Source organism: Babylonia areolata, chromosome 26, assembly GCF_041734735.1.
Source record: "Babylonia areolata isolate BAREFJ2019XMU chromosome 26, ASM4173473v1, whole genome shotgun sequence".
In the NCBI taxonomy this organism is placed as follows: Eukaryota; Metazoa; Mollusca; class Gastropoda; order Neogastropoda; family Buccinidae; genus Babylonia; species Babylonia areolata.
In genome coordinates, this window is record NC_134901.1 from 42,629,256 (window position 1) to 42,654,822 (window position 25,567).

At 46.9% G+C, this 25,567-nt stretch overlaps 1 protein-coding gene across 1 annotated transcript in view; it reads right to left on the reverse strand.

The window, feature by feature from the left end:
- Positions 1–6,819: 6,819 nt before the first annotated feature.
- The window catches only part of LOC143300321 (uncharacterized), a 28,051-nt gene continuing 9,303 nt past the window's right edge, over positions 6,820–25,567 (reverse strand). Inside the window, exon 2 of the mRNA XM_076613921.1 lies at positions 6,820–7,260. The gene's annotated coding sequence lies outside the window, so the exon portion shown is untranslated. The remainder of the gene's footprint in view (positions 7,261–25,567) is intronic.

Here is a 25,567-nt window from a genome sequence, read left to right on the forward strand (position 1 = left end):
TTTGTGACGGACAGGTTCTCCTATCATGTGTCCGGATGATGCCAAAAAATTCACCTCACTGGAACACGCCTGGAGCGAATGTATCTGTTAGTCTTTTGAATGCATTACTGATGTGTTCCTGTTGATAACAGTGTTAACCTACAATGGAACTGGACTATGGTACCATTATTAAGAGGCGCCGTTGGAGAATCGGGAAAAAGTATCAGCAGTGATCAGGGTTCGAGGCCCCATGTGGAGTGATGGCCGAGAGGTAACGCGTCCGCCCAGGAAGCCAGAGAATCGGAGCGCGCTGGTTCGAATCACGGTTCAGCCGCCGATATCTTCTCTTCCCTTCCACTAGACCTTGAGTGGTGGTCTGGACGCTAGTCATTCGGATGAGACGATAAACCGAGGTCCCGTGTGCAGCATGCACTTAGCGCACGTAAAAGAACCCGCAGCAACAAAATGGTTGTTCCTAGCAAAATTCTGTAGAAAAATCCACTTCGATAGGAAAAAACAAATAAAACAGCACGCAGGAAAAAAATACAAAAAAATGGGTGGCGCTGTAGTGTAGCGACGCGCTCTCCCTGGGGAGAGCAGCCCGAATTTCACACAGAGAAATCTGTTGTGATAAAAAGAAATACAAATACAAATGTCGGTATAGTGTTGTGTCCTTGGGAAAGCCACATTTCTCCGATTCCCTTCACTCCAGCAGAAGTGAGTGGGAATCCGACTTCAGTGGAAGGAGGTTAACTCACTCAGTACGGCCAGTCCTCTCTTCTCCTCTACACAGACCCCTCGGATGTCCAGTGGGTGTCTGAATGACCCAACCTTTAGCTTCCGTCGTCAGAATTGTGGTGTTCTTTGTCAACATTCACGTCTTCAGTGAATGCCTTCCGCTTGTAATATTTTGATGATGGTAATTGGGGTGAAACGCTGTTAACGTCGTCTCTTTCACCGTTCGTATGGAGAGAGTTAAACAGCTTAAACAGAAACAGACGCCTGGCCTATACACACAAACAAAAAGTCGCCCTTCGAGCTTGCGAGCACGCGCTTTGAATATATATAAATATGTGTACGCAATTGATTTTTGCCCATGACCTTCAGGGCTCAGCCAATAGATCTATAAAGTCCACTCGTAGTATTGATTTTAGTATTTTCCGAAAAAGACCACATGGGCGAATGAACGTAATGAAAGCCCCGTACTCTGAGAGTAAAACACACAATCTTTTTATGTACTGAGTATAATTTCAAAATGCAATGTTGAAGATGAGAAATATCAGTTTAAAGCAAATGAACCCCCCTAGCATTAATTACAGATTAATTTCCCTCAGTGTTTTACTATGTGCACCAAAGACATGCAAAATAAATATAACTTTCATGCTTAGCAAAAGAAGTTCCTGTTTGAACAAAAAATGATAAAAATGACTGCTCTTGTTGTTGCCTCAGAATATCAGATCAAAGTGCCAAGTTTAGAGAATTAAAAAATATATAAATATAACAGTAAATTCAATTTGCATATAATTTGGCTTCTTTTAAAAACAATTTTCTGCCCATCCCAGAGGTACAACATTGTTTTAAACAAGATGACTGGAAAGAACTGAATTTTTCCCGTTTTTATGCCAAATTTGGTGTCAGCTGACAAAGTATTTGCAGAGAAAATGGCAATGTTAAAATTTACCACGCACACACACACACACACGCACACACACACACAACCGAACACCGGGTTAAAACATAGACTCACTTTGTTTACACAAGTGAGTCCACTTACGCATACCCAGATTCAAACTCTCGACTGTTGGCCGCCGTTCTTTCTCTGTCTCTGGACCTTGCAATTGGAATGAACTTCCTCTTTCGCTTCGTCAAGTCTCCACACTCAGCTCTTTCAAGTCTGGCCTTAAAACCCACCTCTTCCCAAAATAGCCTCCCTTCCCTGCCTCTTCCTTGTCTTTAGTTTCTCCAGTTTTAGAGTTATGCGTGCGTGAGAATGACTGGTACGAAAGCGCTTAGATTTGTCTATGCACAAGATTCAGCGCTATATAAGTACCATTATTATCATTATTATTATTAAAAACGACGAACACTTTGCTCATGTCCGCGCCTATTGTTTGTGAGGCATTCAACTGGGCGTGGGAAATGGTCGGGACGCGAAACACAGTCACGTGATGAGGAAGACAACACTGGCCATGGGGACGTGGAAGATGCCACAGAGGGCTGGCTACACAGCACGAGAGGAAAGCGTGTGAGACATTAACTCTTTCCATACGAACGGCGAAAGAGACGACGTTAACAGCGTTTCACCCCAATTACCATCATCAAAATATTGCAAGCTGAAGGCTCTTATACTGAAGACGTGAATGTTGACAAAGAATACCACAATGCTGACGACGGAAGCTAAAGGTTGGGTCATTCAGACATCCACTGGACATCCGAGGTGTCTGTGTAGAGAAGAGAGGACTGGCCGTACTGAGTGAGTTAACGAGCGTATCGTGCAGACGATGGTCCCCCTGACAGTGACATTGGAAGGAAGCAGGGTGGGGCCTGGCTTGGCGCTGTGTGGTGTGGACTGGGTCAGGACAGGGGAGGGACTGTTTCAAGCCAGGTTTGGGGTGGGGGGAGACATACATACATACATATATATATATATATATGTGTGTGTGTGTGTGTGTGTGTTATAGAGAGAGAGACAGGCAGACAGACAGAAGGGCGTTGTAGTGGGGTGGGGGCGGAGGGCGGAGGGGAGAGAAGGGGGGACATACGGGTGCTGTACTCAATATTAAGCAATGACCCCTCGTGAAAGGGTGACGGGGTAATCTATCCAATGACTGTTTTAGAGGTATCTAAAGCAAGAGACAGATCTTTTCCCTGTTCGTGTTTGTTTGTTGTTGTTGTTTTTAACCTTTTCTTTCTTTCTTTCTTTTTCACGCAATTGACCGAATTTGGTTGGGATTGAAGGGAATCAACAGCTTCACAGGGACAGTTTTAATCAGCTGTCGGTAATCCGCCGCAACGGCTCAGGACGAGACACGGCGGCAGTCGTGGATTAGCCACGAGAAGTCTGATGACGCTGATACAGAGACACGGCGGCAGTCGTGGATTAGCCACCAGAGGCCCGATGACACTGGTACAGAGACAAAACACATTCCGTCAGCAGCCTCCCCTGGTGAAGTTCACTTTGGAGATCTCGTCACTGGCGACGTCAGCTTGTTTTTTTCGTGGTCAGGGTTAAAAAAATAATCCAAGTGCTTATGGGCGATACTAGCGTGTGTGTGTGTGTGTGTGTGTGTGTGTGTGTGTGTGTGTGTGTGTGTGTGTGTGTCCGTGCGCGCGCGCGCGTGCCCGCTTATGGCCAACAGAAAGAGAGAAAGGGCTGTTTACGTGGCTTGACTGTCTTTGTCGGGTGTAGATCTGACGGCATTGGATTTTGCGAGGCTTTCATGAGCTCGTTTTCTTTTCGCTGCCGTGTCTTTTCTCTCTTTGTTTTTTGTTTTTTTGGGTTTTTTTTTTTCCCATCGTTTCATTCTTGTTTTTTTCTTTCTTGTTTTTCTTTCTATTTTGTCCTTTCTGTTTTATTATCACTATAATTCTGATATTGGAAATAAGATCAACAGTCATGATCTGTAACTGTAAGCCTTTGATGAACACTTTTAGTTTAAAATCTGTTTTATTTAAATCATTTACATTTCGTTTTAATTCTTTTTTTCCCCTTTTAATTATATCGACTGAAAATGAAACGCAAAACTTTGATTTTCATTCGCTTGGTTCAAGCATGGAATGGACCAGTTTGGACTAAGGCCTCTACCATAGTCTGCTGGAAGAGAAGATGTTATCGCACATAAAATGAAATACTTTTGTGCTTGTTTTTCTGTTTTTCTATGTTTGTTGGGCTGTGTGTGTGTGTGTGTGTGTGGGGGGGGGGGGGGGGGGGGGGGGGGGTAATATCTTTTTTGTTGCTGCTGTGATACTGTTTAAGTTGTATTTGAACGTATTGGACTAAAGTTCAACCCTAGTCAAGAGCGATGTTTCGGTGTGTTTTCCGTGGTTTTCGATTTCACTGCTTGTCAAATGTTGACGTGTGAATATAAAGAAAGATGTTAAAAAGTATTATTTTATGGTAGACACATGATCAGTTTCTTAGATCTTTAAGTTTATTAAAAACAGATCAGTTTTGTTGATGCTTTTTGTCAGGATCCTGTTCCTGAATGGTCGCCTTACTTTCGTCATGAACGGGTGTCTTTAACTCTCTCCATACGAACGGCGAAAGAGACGACGTTAACAGCGTTTCATCCCAATTACCATCATCAAAATATTGCAAGCGGAAGGCTCTTATACTGAAGAGGTGAATGTTGACAAAGAATACGACAATTCTGACGACGGAAGCTAAAGATTGGGTCATAGAGACACCCACTGGACATCCGAGGGGTCTGTGTAGAGGAGAAGAGAGGACTGGCCGTACTGAGTGAGTTAATCAGTTGATTTCCACGGTGAAAACTTCCAGTGCACTGCTTCGTTGTTAATTTGCACTGAAACCAACACAGTAAAGCAAGGAAGCGCACGAGGCAGACACCCCCCCGATCCCCCCGATCCTCCCGACACACACACACACACACACGATCCCACACACGCAAGCAAACACACACATGCACATATATATATACACACACACGCACGCACGCACGTGTACGCGCACACGCACGCACTCACTCACTCACTCACTCACTCAAACATGCACACACACCCACACACACACCCACAAATGCGCATACATACACACACACACACTCACAAACACACACACACACAGATGCACACACACACACACAAATGCACACACACACATGCACAAACACACACACACACACACACGCACACACACAGATAACAAGAAGAAAGAACAAAAACGTGCATGCCATTTTATATCTTTTAAATTTTCATTTGACATTTCACTGCCAGTACATATTACCATTTTGATATTCAGGCGTGATATGTATCTCCTTGATACAGTTCAGTTTGCTGTATGAGATCACATCATCATAGCAATAAAAGACGAAATCGTCAAACAGATTGCGAAATCTGTGTATCCTTTTCCTTTTCTATGTTGACAAATAATCCATCTTTTTTTTTCCTCGCTTGGACCAAACTAGATCCGTTAGTTTCTTGTTGAGTTCAGAACAGATGTAAAACGCCTGTGTATTTTTGTTTATTCATAAACAGAGTGATATGTTCTGAGAGTGACTTTCATCGCATTCACGTACATCTACAAAACACTGTTGATCTATAGGTAGGATCCCTCGTGTTGTGAAAGCAGCAATCGTTGTTTGTATAGTGATCTGACCCAAGTGAGTGTTTGCGAATAAAGTGAAGTTAGTATTAATGTCAAATCGATGTAATCCGCTGAAGGCGTCAAAGTGTGTGTGTGTGTGTGTGTGTGTGTGTGTGTGTGTGTGTGTGTGTGTGTGTGTGTGTGTGTGTGTGAGAGAGAGAGAGAGAGAGAGAGAGAAAGAAAGACACAGACAGACAGACAGAGAGATGTGGTGGAGAACGAGAAAGAGATACGGTTTCCATGTGATTTATTCACTTGTATCCATGTGCCCTTGTAAAGAGGTCTAAGAACAGCACACAGTGTCTTTAAACGGAGAAAAGAGTAATGGATTATTATGAACGTAATATACGTTATGAACAGGAGGGAGGGACGGAGAGAGAAAGAGGCAGACAGACAGAGAGAGAAATAGAGGAAAACGGACAGACAGAGAAAAAGAGGGACACAGACAGACAGAGAAAAAGAGAGAAACAGACAGGCAGACAGACGGGAGAAAAAGAGGGAAACAGACAGGCAGACAGACGGGAGAAAAAGAGGGAAACAGACAGACAGACGAGAGAAAAAGAGAGAAACAGACAGGCAGACAGACGGGAGAAAAAGAGGGAAACAGACAGGCAGACAGACGGGAGAAAAAGAGGGAAACAGACAGGCAGACAGACGAGAGAAAAAGAGGGAGAAAGACAGACAAGAGAAAAAGAGGGAAACAGACATACAGAGGAAACAGACAGGCAGGCAGACAAGAGAAAAAGAGGGAAACAGACGAGAGAAAAAGAGAGAAACAGACAGACAAGAGAAAAAGAGGGAAACAGACAGACAAGAGAAAAAGAGGGAGAGAGGCAGACAGACGAGAGAAAAAGAGGGAGACAGACAGACGAGAGAAAAAGAGGGAGACAGACAGACAGACGAGAGAAAAAGAGGGAGACAGACAGACGAGAGAAAAAGAGGGAGACAGACAGACGAGAGAAAAAGAAGGAAAAGACAGACAAGAGAAAAAGAGGGAGACAGACAGACAGACGAGAGAAAAAGAGGGAAACAGACAGACAAGAGAAAAAGAGGGAGAAAGACAGACAAGAGAAAAAGAGGGAAACAGACATACAGAGGAAACAGACAGGCAGGCAGACAAGAGAAAAAGAGGGAGACAGACATACAGAGGAAACAGACAGGCAGGCAGACAAGAGAAAAAGAGGGAGACAGACAGACAAGAGAAAAAGAGGGAGACAGACAGGCAGACAAGAGAAAAAGAGGGAGACAGACAGACAGACAAGAGAAAAAGAGGGAGACAGACAGACAGACAAGAGAAAAAGAGGGAGACAGACAGGCAGACAGAGAAAAAGAAGGAAACAGACAGACAAGAGGAAAAGAGGGAAACAGACAGACAAGAGGAAAAGAGGGAAACAGACAGGCAGACAGACGAGAGAAAAAGATGGAAACAGTCAGACAGACGGGAGAAAAAGAGGAAAACAGACAGATATATATACAGAGAGAGACAGATACAGAGACAAAGAGCAAATCAAAATCAGCAGAATCATAGCCTAAATTGAGCACTGTTGATATTGTCACGGAGTGTCGTGCACACCGTCTCGCCACTTTAGCTGCTTCTCTCGAACCTATATTTAAAAAACAAAAAAACAAACCCAAACAACAACAACAACAAAAACTATTTACTCTTTTAATCAGCTGCTTTTTCATTGTTAATTTTTTAAATTTTTTTTACAAGTTTGGCTAAGGTCACTGTCTTATTTCACGTGAATGCTGACGGTTAGGGGGGGAGACCACAGGTGACGTCATCAAGGGAGAACGCTGACGTCAGTGAGGGAGGGAAGAAGCCGTCCTGTGAACGCCAAACCAACCAAACGTCCGGCTGAGCTGGCGCAGGAAGGGGACAGGGGCAGTGCGGCAGATTGGGGCTGGTGGTCGGCTGGACGCATCTCCACACCTCGCCTTGGATGTGAAGCAGTCTGTGACAGAGAGAGATAACAGTATTCATTAAGATACAGATAGGAAAAAAATTATATATATATAGAGAGAGAGGTCAGTTAATACACGAATAGATACGCATTATGGAGACAGATAAACGAAGGGGAAATGCGAAAAACGAATAAACATTTTAAATGAAAGAGTGGGTAGTTAGACAAATAGACAGAGAGAGAGAGAGAGAGGGAAGGAGGGAGGGACAGAGGAAGAGAGACAGAGGCAGAGAGAGACAGAGACAGTGTACACCTCCCATTCCTCAGATTCTCTTCAAGCGTATCATTCAGTCTGACCTGAAGGAAGTGTTCACGACCTTTCAGACTTGGAAGGGGGTGGGGGGTGGGGGGGGGGGGGGGGGGGGGGGGGGGAGGGAGTCACAGATAGACATTGGAGAAAAAGCCAAAACAAAAACAAACAAAAACGAAAAGGAAAACAAAACCAGTAAACAAACAGAGAAAAAAAAAGAAAGGAAAAAAAAAAGGGAACGCTGCGGGGCTCGGAAAGGCTGTCGCAAGAAGCAGATAAACGATGAAAAAAAAGGAGATAGAGACAGAAACAGAGACGGAGAGAGAGTGTGTGTATATCCACACGAACGAAACGAAAAGTTTTAATTTCATTTCATGCTTTTTTAAGCATGGGAAATCGCATCAGCTCTTCCAGAAGTTAAAAAAAAACACCAAAGACACAAATAATGAAGAGAGAGACTTAGAAAGGAAAAACAGCAAAACTGAAATGTCCACATTATCGAAACAAGAAGAACAACGGCAAAAAAAAAAAAAAGGAAAAAAAAACCACCACCCCCCAAAAAAAACAACACCACCACCACACACACACAACAACAACAACAACAACAACAAAAAAAACGAAGTAGATATTTCTGTCTGGTTTCACTTCCATGTTCTAAGAGGCGTCGAGAGTACAGGCTGATCCAAAATAAACCACAGCACATTTGTTTCAAAAAAAAAAAAAAAAAAAAAAAAAGTAGGAAGAAAGAAAAGCAGAGGAGGGCGAGGGGGCATAATCCTGACCCAACCATTGACCCAGGTATGCGTTGGTCAGGCGTGGTCACTGTCCAAACCAAGGACGCATTTTACAGACCATTTCCTCCCTGGAGGAAAGCTCTGTTCCAATTTCAGAGCTGAAGTCCTGGCCATCAAAACAGCAGCAGAATTCCTCTCCTCCTGTGGAAAGCCCCTTGGCAGCATCTCCATCTTCACTGACTCCATGTCCACACTCCAGGCCCTTGACTCCCCTGATCCTGGTCCACTGATCCAGTCCCTTAAGGCCTCCCTCACAACCCTTACCCAAACAGCCCCAACGACCCTCCAGTGGGTGCCTGCACATGTAGGCCTCCCAGGCAACCAGCGTGCAGACCACCTCGCTAAGAAAGGAAGCCAGCTCACACAGCCAGCCATTCCTGCCACGTATGAGGAAGCAAAAACTCTCCTCCACAGCAGATTCCGAAGAGGCTGGGTGACCCTGAACGGAGGCTACCAGGCACACCAAGATCCCATAGGACACTGGAGAGAAGACACCAGACTACCATCTACCGCCTTCGCACAGGACACTGCGGCCTCCGAGCACACCTGAAGAGGATTGGAGTGGCAGCCACATCCCTATGTGATTGCGGCCAGGCTGACCAGACCCCATCCCATATTCTCCAAGACTGCCCCCTGTATGAGAAGATGCGGCAGCAGTCCTGGCCTGGGGGTGCTGACCTCAACACCAAGCTCTGGGGGACGGCAGCCGATCTTCACCGGACGTCCGAGTTTGTGGCATCCCTCGGACTTCGACCCTGACTGCGTAGCTGTCGAACGCAAAGAAGAAGAAGACCATTTCGCGCAGACAGACAGACAGACAGGCACTGGTCAGAGGTGCATGTGATGGATAGATGATCAGTTTTTCTCTCCACACTGATGACTTTCCGTGCTGACAAGTGGCCACTGCTGGGGTGCTGCTGCTGCTGCTGCAATGATGATGATGATAATAACAATAGCAGTGACAATGATAAGGATGATGATAGTTCTTCTTCTTCTCCTCCTCCTTCTTCTTAATAATGATATTATTATTATTATCATTCCTAGTACGAGCAGCAGCGCGAGTTGTAGCAACAGTAGTAGTAGCATTGGTAGTTGTAGTTGTAGTGGTGGTGGTAGTTTTGGAAATACCAGCTGCGACAACTGTAGTTGCAGACGTAGTATTGTGTTGAATTAGGTGAATCTCTCTCTCTCTCTCTCTCTCTCTCTCTATATATATATATATATGTGGGGTGATGGCCTAGAGGTAACGCGTTCGCCTAGGAAGCGAGAGAATCTGAGCGCGCTGGTTCGAATCACGGTTCAGCCGCCGATATTTTCTCCCCCTCCACTAGACCTTGAGTGGTGGTCTGGACGCTAGTCATTCGGATGAGACGATAAACCGAGGTCCCTTGTGCAGCATGCACTTAGCGCACGTAAAAGAACCCACGGCAACAAAACGGTTGTTCCTGGCAAAATTCTGTAGAAAAATCCACATCGATAGGAAAAACAAATAAAACTGCATGCAGGAAAAAATACCAAAAAATATGGGTGGCGCTGTAGTGTTGCGACGCGCTCTTCCTGGGGAGAGCAGCCCGAATTTCACACAGAGAAATCTGTTGTGATAAAAAGAAATACAAATACAAAATACAAATATATATATATATATATATATATATATACACACATATATGTCTGTCTGTCTATCTATCTTTCTTTATTTCTTTAAATCTTTCTGTCTCTATCCTATTAAGGATAGAATCGTGATGGTGCACCTCAAACAGTGGCTACATAAAAGAAATAAATACTAGTCAAAATATACTTTGTCCGTCTCTCTGTCCGTCTTTCTGTTGGTCTGTACCTCCTTCCCCCTCGCACACATTCTCTCTCTCTTTCAAATATAGCAGATATATATATATATATATATATATATATATATATATATTATAGCTTCTCCTCCTCAAGATCAAGATGAAATTATGCATTTTTCGTCAAGGCCGAATTACGTATTAAAACTAATAGGTGCCCTCATTTAGGATTCCGTATCATACTCTCTCTCTCTCTTTGTGCCTCGCTCCCTCTTCTCTCTCTCTCTCTCTCTCTCTCTCTCTCTCTCTCTCTCTCGTTCTCTCTCGTTCTTTTAGGAAGAAACCACAAGAAACGTTAATAACTTCACAAACTTCCCAATCAAACCCAAGATCGAATTCTGCGAATTCTGTCCAAAACCAGGCCATGTTGGAAACGCGATAATCTAATATAAATTTGATGAAATGTAATCCGCATTGCCGAAATGCTTTTCTCCTGATCATATTTCTTTGCGTGGGACAGATGTTGCTTTTTTCCATAGCGTGCATATCTCTCTGTCTCTCGGTCCCGGTCTCGGTCTCGGTCTCTCTCTCTCTCTCTCTCTCTCTCTCTCTATATATATATATATATGTGTGTGTGGGGGTGATGGCCTAGAGGTAACGCGTTCGCCTAGGAAGCGAGAGAATCTGAGCGCGCTGGTTCGAATCACGGTTCAGCCGCCGATATTTTCTCCCCCTCCACTAGACCTTGAGTGGTGGTCTGGACGCTAGTCATTCGGATGAGACGATAAACCGAGGTCCCGTGTGCAGCATGCACTTAGCGCACGTAAAAGAACCCACGGCAACAAAAGGGTTGTTCCTGGCAAAATTCTGTAGAAAAATCCACATCGATAGGAAAAACAAATAAAACTGCATGCAGGAAAAAATACCAAAAAATATGGGTGGCGCTGTAGTATAGCGACGCGCTCTTCCTGGGGAGAGCAGCCCGAATTTCACACAGAGAAATCTGTTGTGATAAAAAGAAATACAAATACAAATACAAAATACAAATATATATATATATACACACACATATATGTCTGTCTATCTATCTATCTTTCTTTATTTCTTTAAATCTTTCTGTCTCTATCCTATTATGGATAGAATCGTGATGGTGCACCTCAAACAGTGGCTACATAAAAGAAATAAATACTAGTCAAAATATACTTTGTCCGTCTCTCTGTCCGTCTTTCTGTTGGTCTGTACCTCCTTCCCCCTCGCACACATTCTCTCTCTCTTTCAAATGTAGCAGATATATATATATACTCCTCCTCAAGATCAAGATGAAATTATGCATTTTTCGCCAAGGCCGAATTACGTATTAAAACTAATAGGTGCCCTCATTTAGGATTCCGTATCATACTCTCTCTCTCTCTCTCTCTCTCTCTCTCGTTCTCTCTCGTTCTTTTACGAAGAAACCACAAGAAACGTTAATAACTTCACAAACTTCCCAATCAAACCCAAGATCGAATTCTGCAAATTCTGTCCAAAACCAGGCCATGTTGGAAACGCGATAATCTAATATAAATTTGATGAAATGTAATCCGCATTGCCGACATGCTTTTCTCCTGATCATATTTCTTTGCGTGGGACAGATGTTGCTTTTTTCTCCATAGCGTGCATATCTCTCTGTCTCTCTGTCTCGGTCTCTCTCTCTCTCTCTCAATCTCTCTCTCTCTGTGTCTCTCTGTCTGTCTGTCTGTCTCCCTTTCTCCCTCTCTCTCTCTTCGACACCTTCATTGTCCAGAAAGCCGTACGTGAAAACGAAACATGTGTTTCACCTCTTAAAATAGAAGCTCATTTCGTTTCGTTCCTTTACCCCCTCCCATCCTTGTCTGTCTGTCTATTTAGCTTGGTATCTTGTATGTCTGCCTGTCTGTCTATCTATTTAGCTTGGTATCTTGTCTGTCTGCCTGTCTATTTAGCTTGGTATCTTGTCTGTCTGCCTGTCTGTCTATCTATAAAGCTTGGTATCTGTCTGTCTGTCTATTTAGTTTGGCATCTTGTCTGTCTGTATTCTATCTGTCGATCTATTTAGCTTGGTATCTTATCTGTCTGCCTGTATATCTATCCATTTTGCTTGGTATCTTGTCTGTCTGCCTGTCCATCTATCGATCTATTTAGCTTGATAGCTTGTCTGTCTGCCTGTCTATCTATCGATCTATTTAGCTTGATATCTTGTCTGTCTGTCTGTCTGTCTGTCTATTTAGCTTGGTATCTTGTCTGTCTGCCTGCTTGCCTATCTATAAAGCTTGGCATCTGTCTGTCTGTCTATCTCTCTGTCCATTTAGCTTGATATCTTGTCTGTCTTCCTGTCTATCTATGGATTTATTTAGCTTGGTATCTTGTCTCTGTGCCTGTCTGTCATCTTGTCTGTCTTTCTGCCTGTCTGTCTTGGTCTGTGATATGACAAAATGATAATGATACTGATAATGATAATAACAATGATGATAATAAGTTTATCTATATAACGCCTAATCAAATAATTCTGCTCTGAGCGCTTTACAATTACAGTAATTCCAATAAAAGAATATGTAATTATAATCCGTCAAAACACGCAGGTTGATCCAACGAAGAAACAAACATGACAAATCTTAACAAGACACGGTATCAAAAATAATAACAACAATAATAATTTATCCCACACAACACCCCTCATCCATAACATGCTCAGTTGCACCGCACAGTGTAAACCCGACGAGTAAAACATACATGTAAACACAAAATGAAAACAAACCAACATCAGTAACCACCATAGATGTCCAACCAAACACCAAAGCACATTCACACACACACACGCACACACGCACACACACACACACACACACACACACACACACACACCACCCAACCATGTATGAAGAGAGTCACAGCCAGCAGCTGAATTCATTGACCATCTTTAGAAATGCTGACGCTCTCCACTTTGTCTTTCAGTCAGTCAGTCTGTCTTTGCTTCTTTCCGTGCTTTTTTCTGTTTCGGTTTCTTTTTTTTCTCTGTCTGTCTGTCTGTCTGTCTCTCTCCCAGCTCTCATCTCTGTCTCTCGTGTCTCGTGTAACAGCCTAAGCGATGTAAACTGCGAACACACCAGGCATGCCACCCACAGCGATCCATGGAAGTGGACACAGCATTGCCTGTATGGATAGAATCCTGATGGTGCACTTCAAACAGTGGTTACGTAAAAGAAATAAATACTAGTCAAAATATGCTTTGTCCGTCTCTCTGTCCGTCTTTCTGTTGGTCTGTACCTCCTTCCCCCTCACACACATTCTCTCTCTCTCTTTCAAAGATCCATGGAAGAGGACACAGCATTGCCTGTTCACCTCACGCTGACTATGCCCCCACAGGGATCATCAGCCTCTCCCTGCCCCTCCCAGTCCTTACAACACAACACAACACTGCCAACACAAGGCCAGGACAAAACACCACAGGGACTATCAGCCTCTCCCTGTTCCTCCCAGTCCTTACACCACACCACAACACTGCCAACACAAGGCCAGGACAAAACACCACAGGGACTATCAGCCTCTCCCTGTTCCTCCCAGTCCTTACACCACACCACAACACTGCCAACACAAGGCCAGGACAAAACACCACAGGGACTATCAGCCTCTCCCTGCTCCTCCCAGTCATTACAGCACAACACTGCCAACACAAGGCCAGGACAAAACACCACAGGGACTATCAGCCTCTCCCTGTTCCTACCAGTCCTTACAACACACCACAACACTGCCAACACAAGGCAAGGTAAGACAAAAACACCACAGGTTTAGCTACCCAATTCATTACGATTTGAATATTTCCCCGGAACATTAGGCATTGTACAAATAACACGTAGTTCCTTTAGCTAAAACAAAATATGAAACATTATAGGCATTGTACACACAATACGTAGTTCATGTAACTAATACAAAGTATGAAACATTCAGCACAGTGCACACAATACGAAGTTCTGCCTTATCAGGAATGGTGAAAGCAATGTACCTTGTGGTGCACCAATATGTGTGAACGAAAAGGTAGACGCGCGGTCATTCAGTTTAACAAACTGGGGCCTTTTAGTAAGATAGTATAGTCCCTATAAAATCGTAGTGGAAACGAGTCCCATAATTCATTAATGTTTTTTTTGTGCTAAAATGTGACTCAGGTTGAATAGTAACAAATCCACACGAATAATACTAAAGTGCATTAACTGGCTGTTTCAGGCACATGAGAATCGTGAACAACTTTAAAAATGCGTTGAAAATCGATGTTCGAAAATCATGCTTGAACCAAACGTTTTACAGCTATTCTTTGGTTTATATAAGACAGCATTTGAAAAAGTGCAAGTGCACGTGCAAAAGAAACTTGGTCAGGTTTCGAGTGGGGCCAGATCACATCGGCTGCACACAGCACTGTGTGGCGGAAATGGAGCCATCATTTCGCCATGCCCCCAAGGGGGACAGCACTGTCCAAGAGGCCAAGCGGTCCTTCACGTTTTGTGTTCCCGGTAGTTACGCTCTCGAGCTTTGTTAAGGGTACGTTCACACTAGGCTGTAACCACGATCTAACCAAATGGTTACATTGAGGGATGTAACTACCATGAGACAAACTCTAGATTTTTCATACAGCATGTGTGAACGGAAAGCGTCTAACCACTGTCTAACTATTAGGCTCCGCCCCTTTTCCCGCGCGTTTTTTGACTGAGAGCAGCAGTTCTCACTCGCTGGCTGGGTTTTGTTTTGCGCTGAAGTTAGACTGGTGGCATCTAACTACCGTTGTAACTTCGTTCTAACTTGAACAAGTTACAAGCCAAGTTACAGGGGTGCTGTGGCTGAGGCGTCATGTACAGATTGGGGTATACTTTTGTTTTCTGTGGTTCCCGTGGGTTTCCATGAGGTGGGGGGTCTTGAGGTTGTGCATCTCCACCAGCCTCCACTGCCTTCTTGCCTCTCTTGCCCTTCCCCTTGCCTTTGCCCTTGCCAGCACCGGCGGTAGTCTCACAGGCAGGTGGGGTGGATGGGGGCTCCTGCAGTCGCTCATCCTGCTCACGTGCAGCCAGGGACAGGTCGGAAGCAGCAACATCAGAGTCAGAAGACGACATGTCGAAAAATCAGTCTCGTGTGTCGTGGATTCGTGTAGACGCAGCAAGAAGAACGAAAAAAATGACAGTCAGCCAGCTTAAATACATTCACACTGTAACTGATCAAGTTACAACACGCGTCGATGTAACTCACTATAACTGACCCCAACCATGCAAAGAAGGTTGCAATCACTTGCAGTCGGTTAGATGTGTCGGGCCAGACAATTTGCATACCGCACGCAGCGTGCGTGCAAGGCATGCTATTTTGTTTTGACGTCGGAGTTTTTTTCAAACTCGGCTCCGCCTCTATTTTCTGCTCTAACTCACTGGAACCGACGGGGACTAGTGTGAATGCCTTTGTAACCGTTTATAACTTGATCGGGCGATATAACCTCGAAAATTTTTTATCTCCCGAGTCATATTTTTGGGGGCCATCTAACCACCTATCTAACCAAAAATCGGGTCTTCCCGAAAAATCGTCTAACCAATGGGAACCCACTGCAGCCAAAAATTCGTGGTTCCAGTGAGTTAGAGAGCGATGTAACCATTTGGTTAGATCGTGGTTACAGCCTAGTGTGAACGTAGCATAATGGATGACTTTAATCAACAGAAGTGGTCACCTAGTGCGGGTGAAGGAACAGGTTCCAGTCAACTGAACCCGTCACTTAGCGTGAGGTTCAGTGGGAGGTTCCGTTCAGTTCAGTTACTCAAGGAGACATCACTGCCTTTCGGACAAATCCACAGTGGGAGGGACATGCAGCAGTCAACAAAACCTGTCACTTAGCGTGGAGTGGGAGGGAGGACTGAGGCAGAGGCAATGCCGAACGGTGGGAGAGGGGAATGGGGTGGGGGGGTGGGGAGGGAGGCTGGGAGGGGGGGGGGGCGGGAGACCTATCATGTGCTATTGCCCGCCCACAGGATGGCTACATGTGTGCGTCTGCCTTTGGACTGCGTCCTCATATCCAGAGTCGTTGACGTCGTCATTGTTCGCCAGGGACTGCGTCCTCATATCCAGAGTCGTTGACGTCGTCATTGTTCGCCAGGGACTGCGTCCTCATATCCAGAGTCGTTGAGGTCGTCATTGTTCGCCAGGGACTGCGTCCTCATATCCAGAGTCGTTGACATCGTCATTGTTCGCCAGGGACTGCGTCCTCATATCCAGAGTCGTTGACATCGTCATTGTTCGCCAGGGACTGCGTCCTCATATCCCCAGTCGTTGACGTCGTCATTGTTCGCCAGGGACTGCGTCCTCATGTCCAGAGTCGTTGACGTCGTCATTGTTCGCCAGGGACTGCCGTCACTTCCGTGTACTGAATTACGTTTCATTGCATCGTATTGTTTTGAATTGTATTGTAATACTTTTTGTCACTGTGGGTTTTTTTTTCTGTGTGAACCTCGGTATGCTGTCCTCAGAGAGAACGCGCGCGCGCGTGTGTGTGTGTGTGTGTGTGTGTGTGTGTGTGTGTGTGTGCGCGCGCGCGCGTGCGTGCGTGTGTTTGTAAGTTGTAAGTCATGTTGTACTGTGTTTTTTTTAATTCTTTTTTTTTTTCATATTCTAACCGTTTTTAAGATTATATTTATGTACCATATGTGTACCAGACTTAGTGATGAACGCGGTTAGAACAAACATATTAAGGTACAACAACAACTACTAATAATAATGATTATCACCATCACTGTCATAGTAATAATAATGATAATAATAAACATCACCATCATAAGCATCAACACCATTATAATCATCATCATTATCGCCAGCCATATCCAACATCCATCCTCCCTCACCTCTCATCATCATCATCATGTTGTTGTTGCTGCTGCAGCTGTTGTTGTACCAGTCAGTGACAGTATGACAATCAATATCAATGTGCACGTGCCTGTCTTTTAGTTATCGGCAGTTTAAGAATCGCTATTTTCATTGAAGTCCAGTCGCTCCACAAAGACCGCTTCAGGGCGATTCGTACCGGGCGTTAGCACAAGTAAACTTTTTCGCCGTTAAATATTCTTTCCACTGGCAGTGACATGACTGGTCCATTAGGAGTTAACGAAGTAATCCCGTACAAATGCTTCGGTCTTCATACTGGTGGCGGAAGTGGGGTTAATCTAAGAAAATGCGTGTGACACAGGTGTTCGACAGGTTATCCCAGAAATGTGAGTCGTCGTTTTCCATTGGCCTCCTGTTTAACCCCGTTGAGGGTGGAACAGTTGCCACTTGGGAGGCAGGATTCCTCACCTGAAGTGTCAGTCATGCAAAGCCAGGTCACTGTCACTGTTTGGTTTTCATTTGTTTGTTTACTTGCATTTATTCTTTTCTCTCGCGTTTTTATTCAGCTGGAAAATGTCGTGCGTTTTGACTTTTTCAGTTCAATATTTGTCATGGCAGCTGGAAAATGTCGTGCGTTTTGACTTTTTCAGTTCAATATTTGTCATGGCAGCTGGAAAATGTCGTGCGTTTTGACTTTTTCAGTTCAATATTTGTCATGGTCATGTGAGCGTGGGACTCGACGACTGTGGGCTGAGAGAGTGTGTGGCGTGAGTGGCAGCCTCTGCAGACACAGCTAGTGACCTGAGAGAGTGTGTGGCGTGAGTGGCAGTCTCTGAAGGCACAGCTAGTGACCTGAGAGAGAGTGTGGCGTGAATGACGGCCTCTGAAGGTACGGCTAGTGACCTGTCTGATTGTGTGTCGTGAGTGACAGTCTCTGAAGACACAGCTAGTGACCTGAGAGAGTGTGTGGCGTGAGTGACGGCCTCTGAAGACACAGCCAGTGGGCTGAGAGAGAGTGTGGCGTGAGTGACAGCCTCTGAAGACACAGCCAGTGGGCTGAGAGAGAGTGTGGCGTGAGTGACAGCCTCTGAAGACACAGCCAGTGGGCTGAGAGAGTGTGTGGCGTGAGTGACAGTCTCTGCAGACACAGCTAGTGACCTGAGAGAGTGTGTGGCGTGAGTGGCAGCCTCTGAAGGCACAGCTAGTGACCTGTCTGATTGTGTGGCGTGAGTGACAGTCTAAGAAGACACAGCTAGTGACATGAGAGACTGTGTGTGGCGTGAGTGACAGTCTCTGAAGACACAGCTAGTGGGCTGAGAGAGTGTGTGGCGTGAGTGACAGCCTCTGAAGGCACAGCTAGTGACCTGTCTGATTGTGTGGCGTGAGTGACAGTCTAAGAAGACACAGCTAGTGACATGAGAGACTGTGTGTGGCGTGAGTGACAGTCTCTGAAGGCACAGCTAGTGACCTGAGAGAGTGTGTGGCGTGAGTGACAGTCTCTGCAGACACAGCTAGTGACCTGAGAGTGTGTGTGGCGTGAGTGGCAGTCTCTGAAGGCACAGCTAGTGGGCTGAGAGAGTGTGTGGCGTGAGTGACAGTCTCTGCAGACACAGCTAGTGACCTGAGGGTGTGTGTGGCGTGAGTGGCAGTCTCTGAAGGCACAGCTAGTGGCCTGTCTGATTTTGTAGATATGAAGGACTGTTGTATCAAAGAGAATCGACAGAAATGGACCTCAGTAACGACGTCACTGGTAAGAAATTGATTGGCGCATGGAAGGCCGCGTTCGTAGCTGTACTTTGGCCACACACACACACACACACACACACACACACACACACACACACACACACTTTGTTAGGGAGTATGTCATCGCAGAAATAAAATCACTGCTCAGAAATTTCACGTCAGCAGTATTTTCTTCCCCCACCCCCCCTCCACTACACGTTGAGTGGTGGTCTGGACGGTGGTCATTCGGATGAGACGATAAACCGAGGTCCCGTGTGCAGCATGCACTTTGCGCACGTAAGAGAACCCACGTCAATAAAAGGGTTGTCCCTGACAAAACTCTTTAGAAACATCTACTTCCATAGGAGAGGAGATAAAATTGTAGGCTGAACAGCAACAACAAAAAGCGTGGCGGTCTCAGTGTAGCGACACGCTCTCTGGGGCGAGCAGACCGAAATTCACACAGAGAAGTCTGTTGCGACGAAAGAAGCAATACAGTACAGTACAGTACAGTACAGTACAGTACAATACAATACAATACAATACAATAAACCCGATGCGCTGGTCAGGCCTTGAAAACTGATCCTTTTTGGCAGAAGCTGCATCACTATATATCCTTTTTGGCAAGCTGCATCACTATATATCCTTTTTGACAGAAGCTGCATCACTATATATTCTTTTTGGCAGAAGCTGCATCATTATGATCTTATATCCTTTTTGGCAGAAGCTGCATCACTATATATCCTTTTTGGCAGAAGCTGCATCACTTTATGTCCTTTTTGGCAGAAGCTGCATCACTATATATCCTTTTTGGCAGAAGCTGCATCACTATATATCCTTTTTGGCAGAAGCTGCATCACTTAATATCCTTTTTGGCAGAAGCTGCATCACTATATATCCTTTTTGGCAGAAGCTGCATCACTTAATATCCTTTTTGGCAGAAGCTGCATCACTATATATCCTTTTTGGCAGAAGTTGCATCTATATATATCCTTTTTGGCAGAAGCTGCATCACTATATATCCTTTTTGGCAGAAGTTGCATCTATATATATCCTTTTTGGCAGAAGCTGCATCACTATAATATTATATCATTTTTGGCAGAAACTGCATCACTATATATCCTTTTTGGCAGAAGCTGCATCACTATAATATTATATTCTTTTTGGCAGAAACTGCATCACTATATATCCTTTTTGGCAGAAGCTGCATCACTATATATCCTTTCTGGCAGAAGCTGCATCACTATATATCCTTTCTGGCAGAAGCTGCATCACTATAAGAATCATAATTATTCCGACGAATGCGTCTTCAGCGGCGACATCATTAACTCTCTCCATACGAACAACGAAAGAGACGACGTTAACAGCGTTCCATCCCAATTACCATCATCAAAATATTGCAAGCGGAACGCTCTGATACTGAAGAGGTGAATGTTGACAAAGCATGCCACAGCTCTGACGACGGAAGCTAAAGGTTGGGTCATTCAGACACCCACTGGACATCCGAGGGGTCTGTGTAGAGGAGAAGAGAGGACTGGCCGTACTGAGTGAGTTAACAGTAAAAATCACTGACTGGATAAATCGCACGAGCAGTGTACACACCACTGGCGGATAAAGAGTGAACCTTCCGAAGCGAAAGTCAGCAGCAAGTCTGTGTCAGTGTCAGAGAAAGGATCAGTCCGGGGAATTCTGCACCAGAGTCAGTATGGCTGAAATCCTCACCCCGTGAAATCATACCTGCAGTGACTGTGTTTATAATTACATCACTGGCGTATAAAGAGTTAATTCGTGATGCCATGATCAGCAGAATGTGTCAGTGTTAGAGAAAGCTGTTCTGGGAACTTCCAAACCGGTATCAGAGACAGAGACACACGGAGAGAAACAGAGACAGAGACATACAGAAAGACATACAGAGAGACGGAGACAGATAGGGAAACCCGTGCGGACAAAGCGCACGTGTTGTGGCGACACCCTTGACAGCAAAAGTGTTAATGGGAGGAAGTGTCCCGTCAGTGACCCATGTCGGGGAGACAGAAGGGTTGACACCAGGACCCCGTGAAGCGGAAGTCAGTGACCCATGTCGGGAAGTACAGAAGGGTTAACACCAGGACCCCGTGGAGCGGAAGTCAGTGACCCATGTCGGGGAGGACAGAAGAGTTAACACCAGGACCCCGTGAAGCGGAAGTCAGTGACCCATGTCGGGGAGGACAGAAGGGTTAACACCAGGACCCTGTGAAGCGGAAGTCAGTGACCCATGTCGGGGAGGACAAGGGTTAACACCAGTGCCTCGTGAAGCGGAAGTCAGTGACCCATGTCGGGGAGGACAGAAGGGTTGACACCAGGACCCCGTGAAGCGGAAGTCAGTGACCCATGTCGGGGAGGACAGAAGGGTTAACACCAGGACCCTGTGAAGCGGAAGTCAGAGACCCGTGTCGGGGGAGACAGAAGGGTTAACACCAGGACCCCGTGAAGCGGAAGAGGCAGTCAGCAGTCAGCTGACCGCTCAGCACCAGGCACACCCTCACCACTCACGTCTCGTGGGACACTGTGGCTGAATCGGGTAGGCAGTGGGGTTTTTCTTTTCTTTTTTTTTTTTCCTTTCTAAAAACCCTTTCTGAGTTCTTGTCGGGAATGGCACGTTGCCACGCTCGTTATCAATCCTGGGGCAGGAAATGACGTCACCAGTGACACGCGGATCCCCCCAAAAGCCCAGTTCTTGTCACCGGTTTCCACAACTTGACCCAAACCGGAACAGTTGCTTTGTGGGATGGGGGGGAGGTGGGGGGTGTGGCGGAGAAGGCGTGGGCGGGGGAAGTGGGGGTGTGTTGGGGGGGGGGGGGTGTAATCCCTTATCCCTATCTCCACCTTCACGGTACCCCCCCTCCCGTTCCCCGCACCCTAAACGGTACCATACCGATTCATCTGTCCGCCCCCACATACTGTTGTTGTAACAGGGGCAGCGTCTTGAAAGGTTCGTCTCGTGTTTCTGGTTTTCCTGGGCAGTGGTGGTGCTAAGCGAGGCATCGGTTACACGGCGTTCAGTTCCCCATCGAACCAGCAGGTGGAAGAGCGGAGGGGGGTGTGTGGGTTAGAAAGCCTTTTGTTGTCTTCTCCTCCCTTCTCCTCCCTTCTCCTGTTGTAGGCCGTCCATTTGTTGGCGATCGAACTGGTCCACTGAGGGGGGGGGGGGGGGGGGGGGTCTCTTTTCTTTCTTCCGTTATTTTTTGTGTGTGTTTGGCTTGGTTTGGCTGGGAAGGAAAGGGGTGTGGGGTGCGGGGTGTTGACAGAGAGGTAGCGATCATTATAAACTATTGACCTGGCGTCGTTGTCATAGTCACTGTGATATTCGTCATCATGGTATTCGCCATCATGATGAGGAAGGTGATGTCAGTGATGGTTAATCTTTTGTATTTGTATTTCTTTTTATCACAACAGATTTCTCTGTGTGAAATTCGGGCTGCTCTCCCCAGGGAGAGCGCGTCGCTACACTACAGCGCCACCCATTTTTTTGTATTTTTTCCTGCGTGCAGTTTTTTGTTTTTCCTGTCGCAGTGGATTTTTCTACAGAATTTTGCCAGGAACAACCCTTTTGTTGCCGTGGGTTCTTTTACGTGCGCTAAGTGCATGCTGCACACGGGACCTCGGTTTATCGTCTCATCCGAATGACTAGCGTCCAGACCACCACTCAAGGTCTAGTGGAGGGGGAGAAAATATCGGCGGCTGAACCGTGATTCGAACCAGCGCGCTCAGATTCTCTCGCTTCCTAGGCGGACGCGTTACCTCTAGGCCATCACTCCACTTGTTGTTGTTGATTGCAGTGCAGCTGATCCGCAGAGGGGCCATTTCAGGGATCAGTGTCCGTCATTTCTGATACAACCAGTGGTAAAGAAGCCAAACTGGTGTTAACTCTCTCCATACGAACGGCGAAAGAGACGACGTTAACAGCGTTTCACCCCCGTTACTATCATCAAAATATTGCAAGCGGAAGGCTCTTATACTGAAGAGGTGAATGTTGACAAAAAATACAACAATTCTGACGACGGAAACTAAATGTTGGGTCATTGAGACACCCACTGGACATCCGAGGGGTCTGTGTAGAGCGAGAAGAGAGGACTGGCCGTGCTGAGTGAGTTAAAGTGTCGGTGAAAACAACGTCAAACAGACCAGTTCGCCCACGCCTCGTTCAGTCCTCGTAAAATCCAAATCAAATCAGGTATATCATCTTCCTAGAGGAAATAAAAGTAGCACGCGAGGATGGGGGTGGGGAGGGGGGGGGATGTGCCTGAGGGGGGGGGGGGGGGGGGAGTGAGGTGGAGAAGGGATGGCATTCTGCACTGTAAAAAATACGTTGTACGTTTCGTGCGGAAGTCTTTTCACTCAAGAAAACGATCATATAATCGTCGTGTAACCGAACCTAACTGGGAGAGAAGAAGACTAAAAAAAAAAAAATAAATAAATAATGGGGAGAAGTAGGAAGTAAAAGAAGAAAAACAGAACGGAAAGTGTGATAAGCGGGAGGGGAGAGAGAGAGGGAGGGAGGGGAAGGGGGAGGGGGAGGGGGACTTTGACACTCTGACACTCTGACACCTGATCACCAGTTTTAACATTTTTCAGCCGTACCCACACCAAGGGATTCTGTTCTACTGAGGAAAGCGCCGAAAAGACAAAAAAAACCAGGCAGGATAAAACGATCAGGGACTATAACCCCAAGTGATGGGTAAAAAAAAAGACAGAAAAAAAAAGACATGCACATATAATTTGATCACAGCTTCATGCACATATGTAATTTAATCACAACTTTTCCAGCGGTTGCAGACCTCGCGACAAGAAAAAGGGAGGACAGAGGGTGGGGATAAGGGGTGTAGAGAGAGAGGGGAGGGGAGGACAGAGGGTGGGGATAAGGGGTGTAGAGAGAGAGGGGAGGGAGGACAGAGGGTGGGGATAAGGGGTGTAGAGAGAGAGGGGAGGACAGAGGGTGGAGATAAGGGGTGTAGAGAGAGAGGGAAGGGAGGACAGAGGGTGGGGATAAGGGGTGTAGAGAGAGAGGGGAGGACAGAGGGTGGGGATAAGGGGTGTAGAGAGAGAGGGGAGGGAGGACAGAGGGTGGGGATAAGGGGTGTAGAGAGAGAAGGGAGGACAGAGGGTGGGGGTAAGGGGTGTAGAGAGAGAGAGGGGAGGGAAGGACAGAGGGTGGGGATAAGGGGTGTAGAGAGAGAGAGAGGGGAGGACAGAGGGTGGGGATAAGGGGTGTAGAGAGAGAGGGGAGGACAGTGTGTGGGGATAAGGGGTGTAGAGAGAGAGGGGAGGGAGGACAGAGGGTGGGGATAAGGGGTGTAGAGAGAGAGAGGGGGGGGAGGACAGAGGGTGGGGATAAGGGGTGTAGAGAGAGAGGGGAGGACAGAGGGTGGGGATAAGGGGTGTAGAGAGAGAGGGGAGGGGAGGACAGAGGGTGGGGATAAGGGGTGTAGAGAGAGAGAGGGGAGGGAAGGACAGAGGGTGGGGATAAGGGGTGTAGAGAGAGAGGGGGGAGGGAGGACAGAGGGTGGGGATAAGGGGTGTAGAGAGAGAGGGGGGAGGGAGGACAGAGGGTGGGGATAAGGGGTGTAGAGAGAGAGGGGAGGGGAGGACAGAGGGTGGGGATAAGGGGTGTAGAGAGAGAGGGGAGGGAGGACATAGGGTGGGGATAAGGGGTGTAGAGAGAGAGGGGAGGGGGGACAGAGGGTGGGGATAAGGGGTGTAGAGAGAGAGAGGGGAGGGAGGACAGAGGGTGGGGATAAGGGGTGTAGAGAGAGAGGGGGAGGGAGTATAGAGGGTGGGGATAAGGGGTGTAGAGAGGGGAGGGGAGGACAGAGGGTGGGGATAAGGGGTGTAGAGAGAGGGGAGGGGAGGACAGAGGGTGGGGATAAGGGGTGTAGAGAGAGAGGGGAGGGGAGGACAGAGGGTGGGGATAAGGGGTGTAGAGAGAGAGGGGAGGACAGAGGGTGGGGATAAGGGGTGTAGAGAGAGAGGGGAGGGAGGACAGAGGGTGGGGATAAGGGGTGTAGAGAGAGAGGGGAGGGGAGGACAGAGGGTGGGGATAAGGGGTGTAGAGAGAGAGGGGAGGGAGGACAGAGGGTGGGGATAAGGGGTGTAGAGAGAGAGGGGAGGGAGGACAGAGGGTGGGGATAAGGGGTGTAGAGAGAGAGGGGAGGGAGGACAGAGGGTGGGGATAAGGGGTGTAGAGAGAGAGGGGAGGGAGGACAGAGGGTGGGGATAAGGGGTGTAGAGAGAGAGGGGAGGGAGGACAGAGGGTGGGGATAAGGGGTGTAGAGAGAGAGGGGAGGGGAGGACAGAGGGTGGGGATAAGGGGTGTAGAGAGAGAGGGGAGGGGAGGACAGAGGGTGGGGATAAGGGGTGTAGAGAGAGAGGGGAGGGAGGACAGAGGGTGGGGATAAGGGGTGTAGAGAGAGAGGGGAGGGAGGACAGAGGGTGGGGATAAGGGGTGTAGAGAGAGAGGGGAAGGGAGGACAGAGGGTGGGGATAAGGGGTGTAGAGAGAGAGGGGAGGGGAGGACAGAGGGTGGGGATAAGGGGTGTAGAGAGAGAGGGGAGGGAGGACAGAGGGTGGGGATAAGGGGTGTAGAGAGAGAGGGGAGGGGAGGACAGAGGGTGGGGATAAGGGGTGTAGAGAGAGAGAGAGGGGAGGAGAGAGGGTGGGGATAAGGGGTGTAGAGAGAGAGGGGAGGGGAGGACAGAGGGTGGGGATAAGGGTGTAGAGAGAGAGGGGAGGACAGAGGGTGGGGATAAGGGGTGTAGAGAGGGGGAGGACAGAGGGTGGGGATAAGGGGTGTAGAGAGAGAGGGGAGGACAGAGGGTGGGGATAAGGGGTGTAGAGAGAGAGGGGAGGGA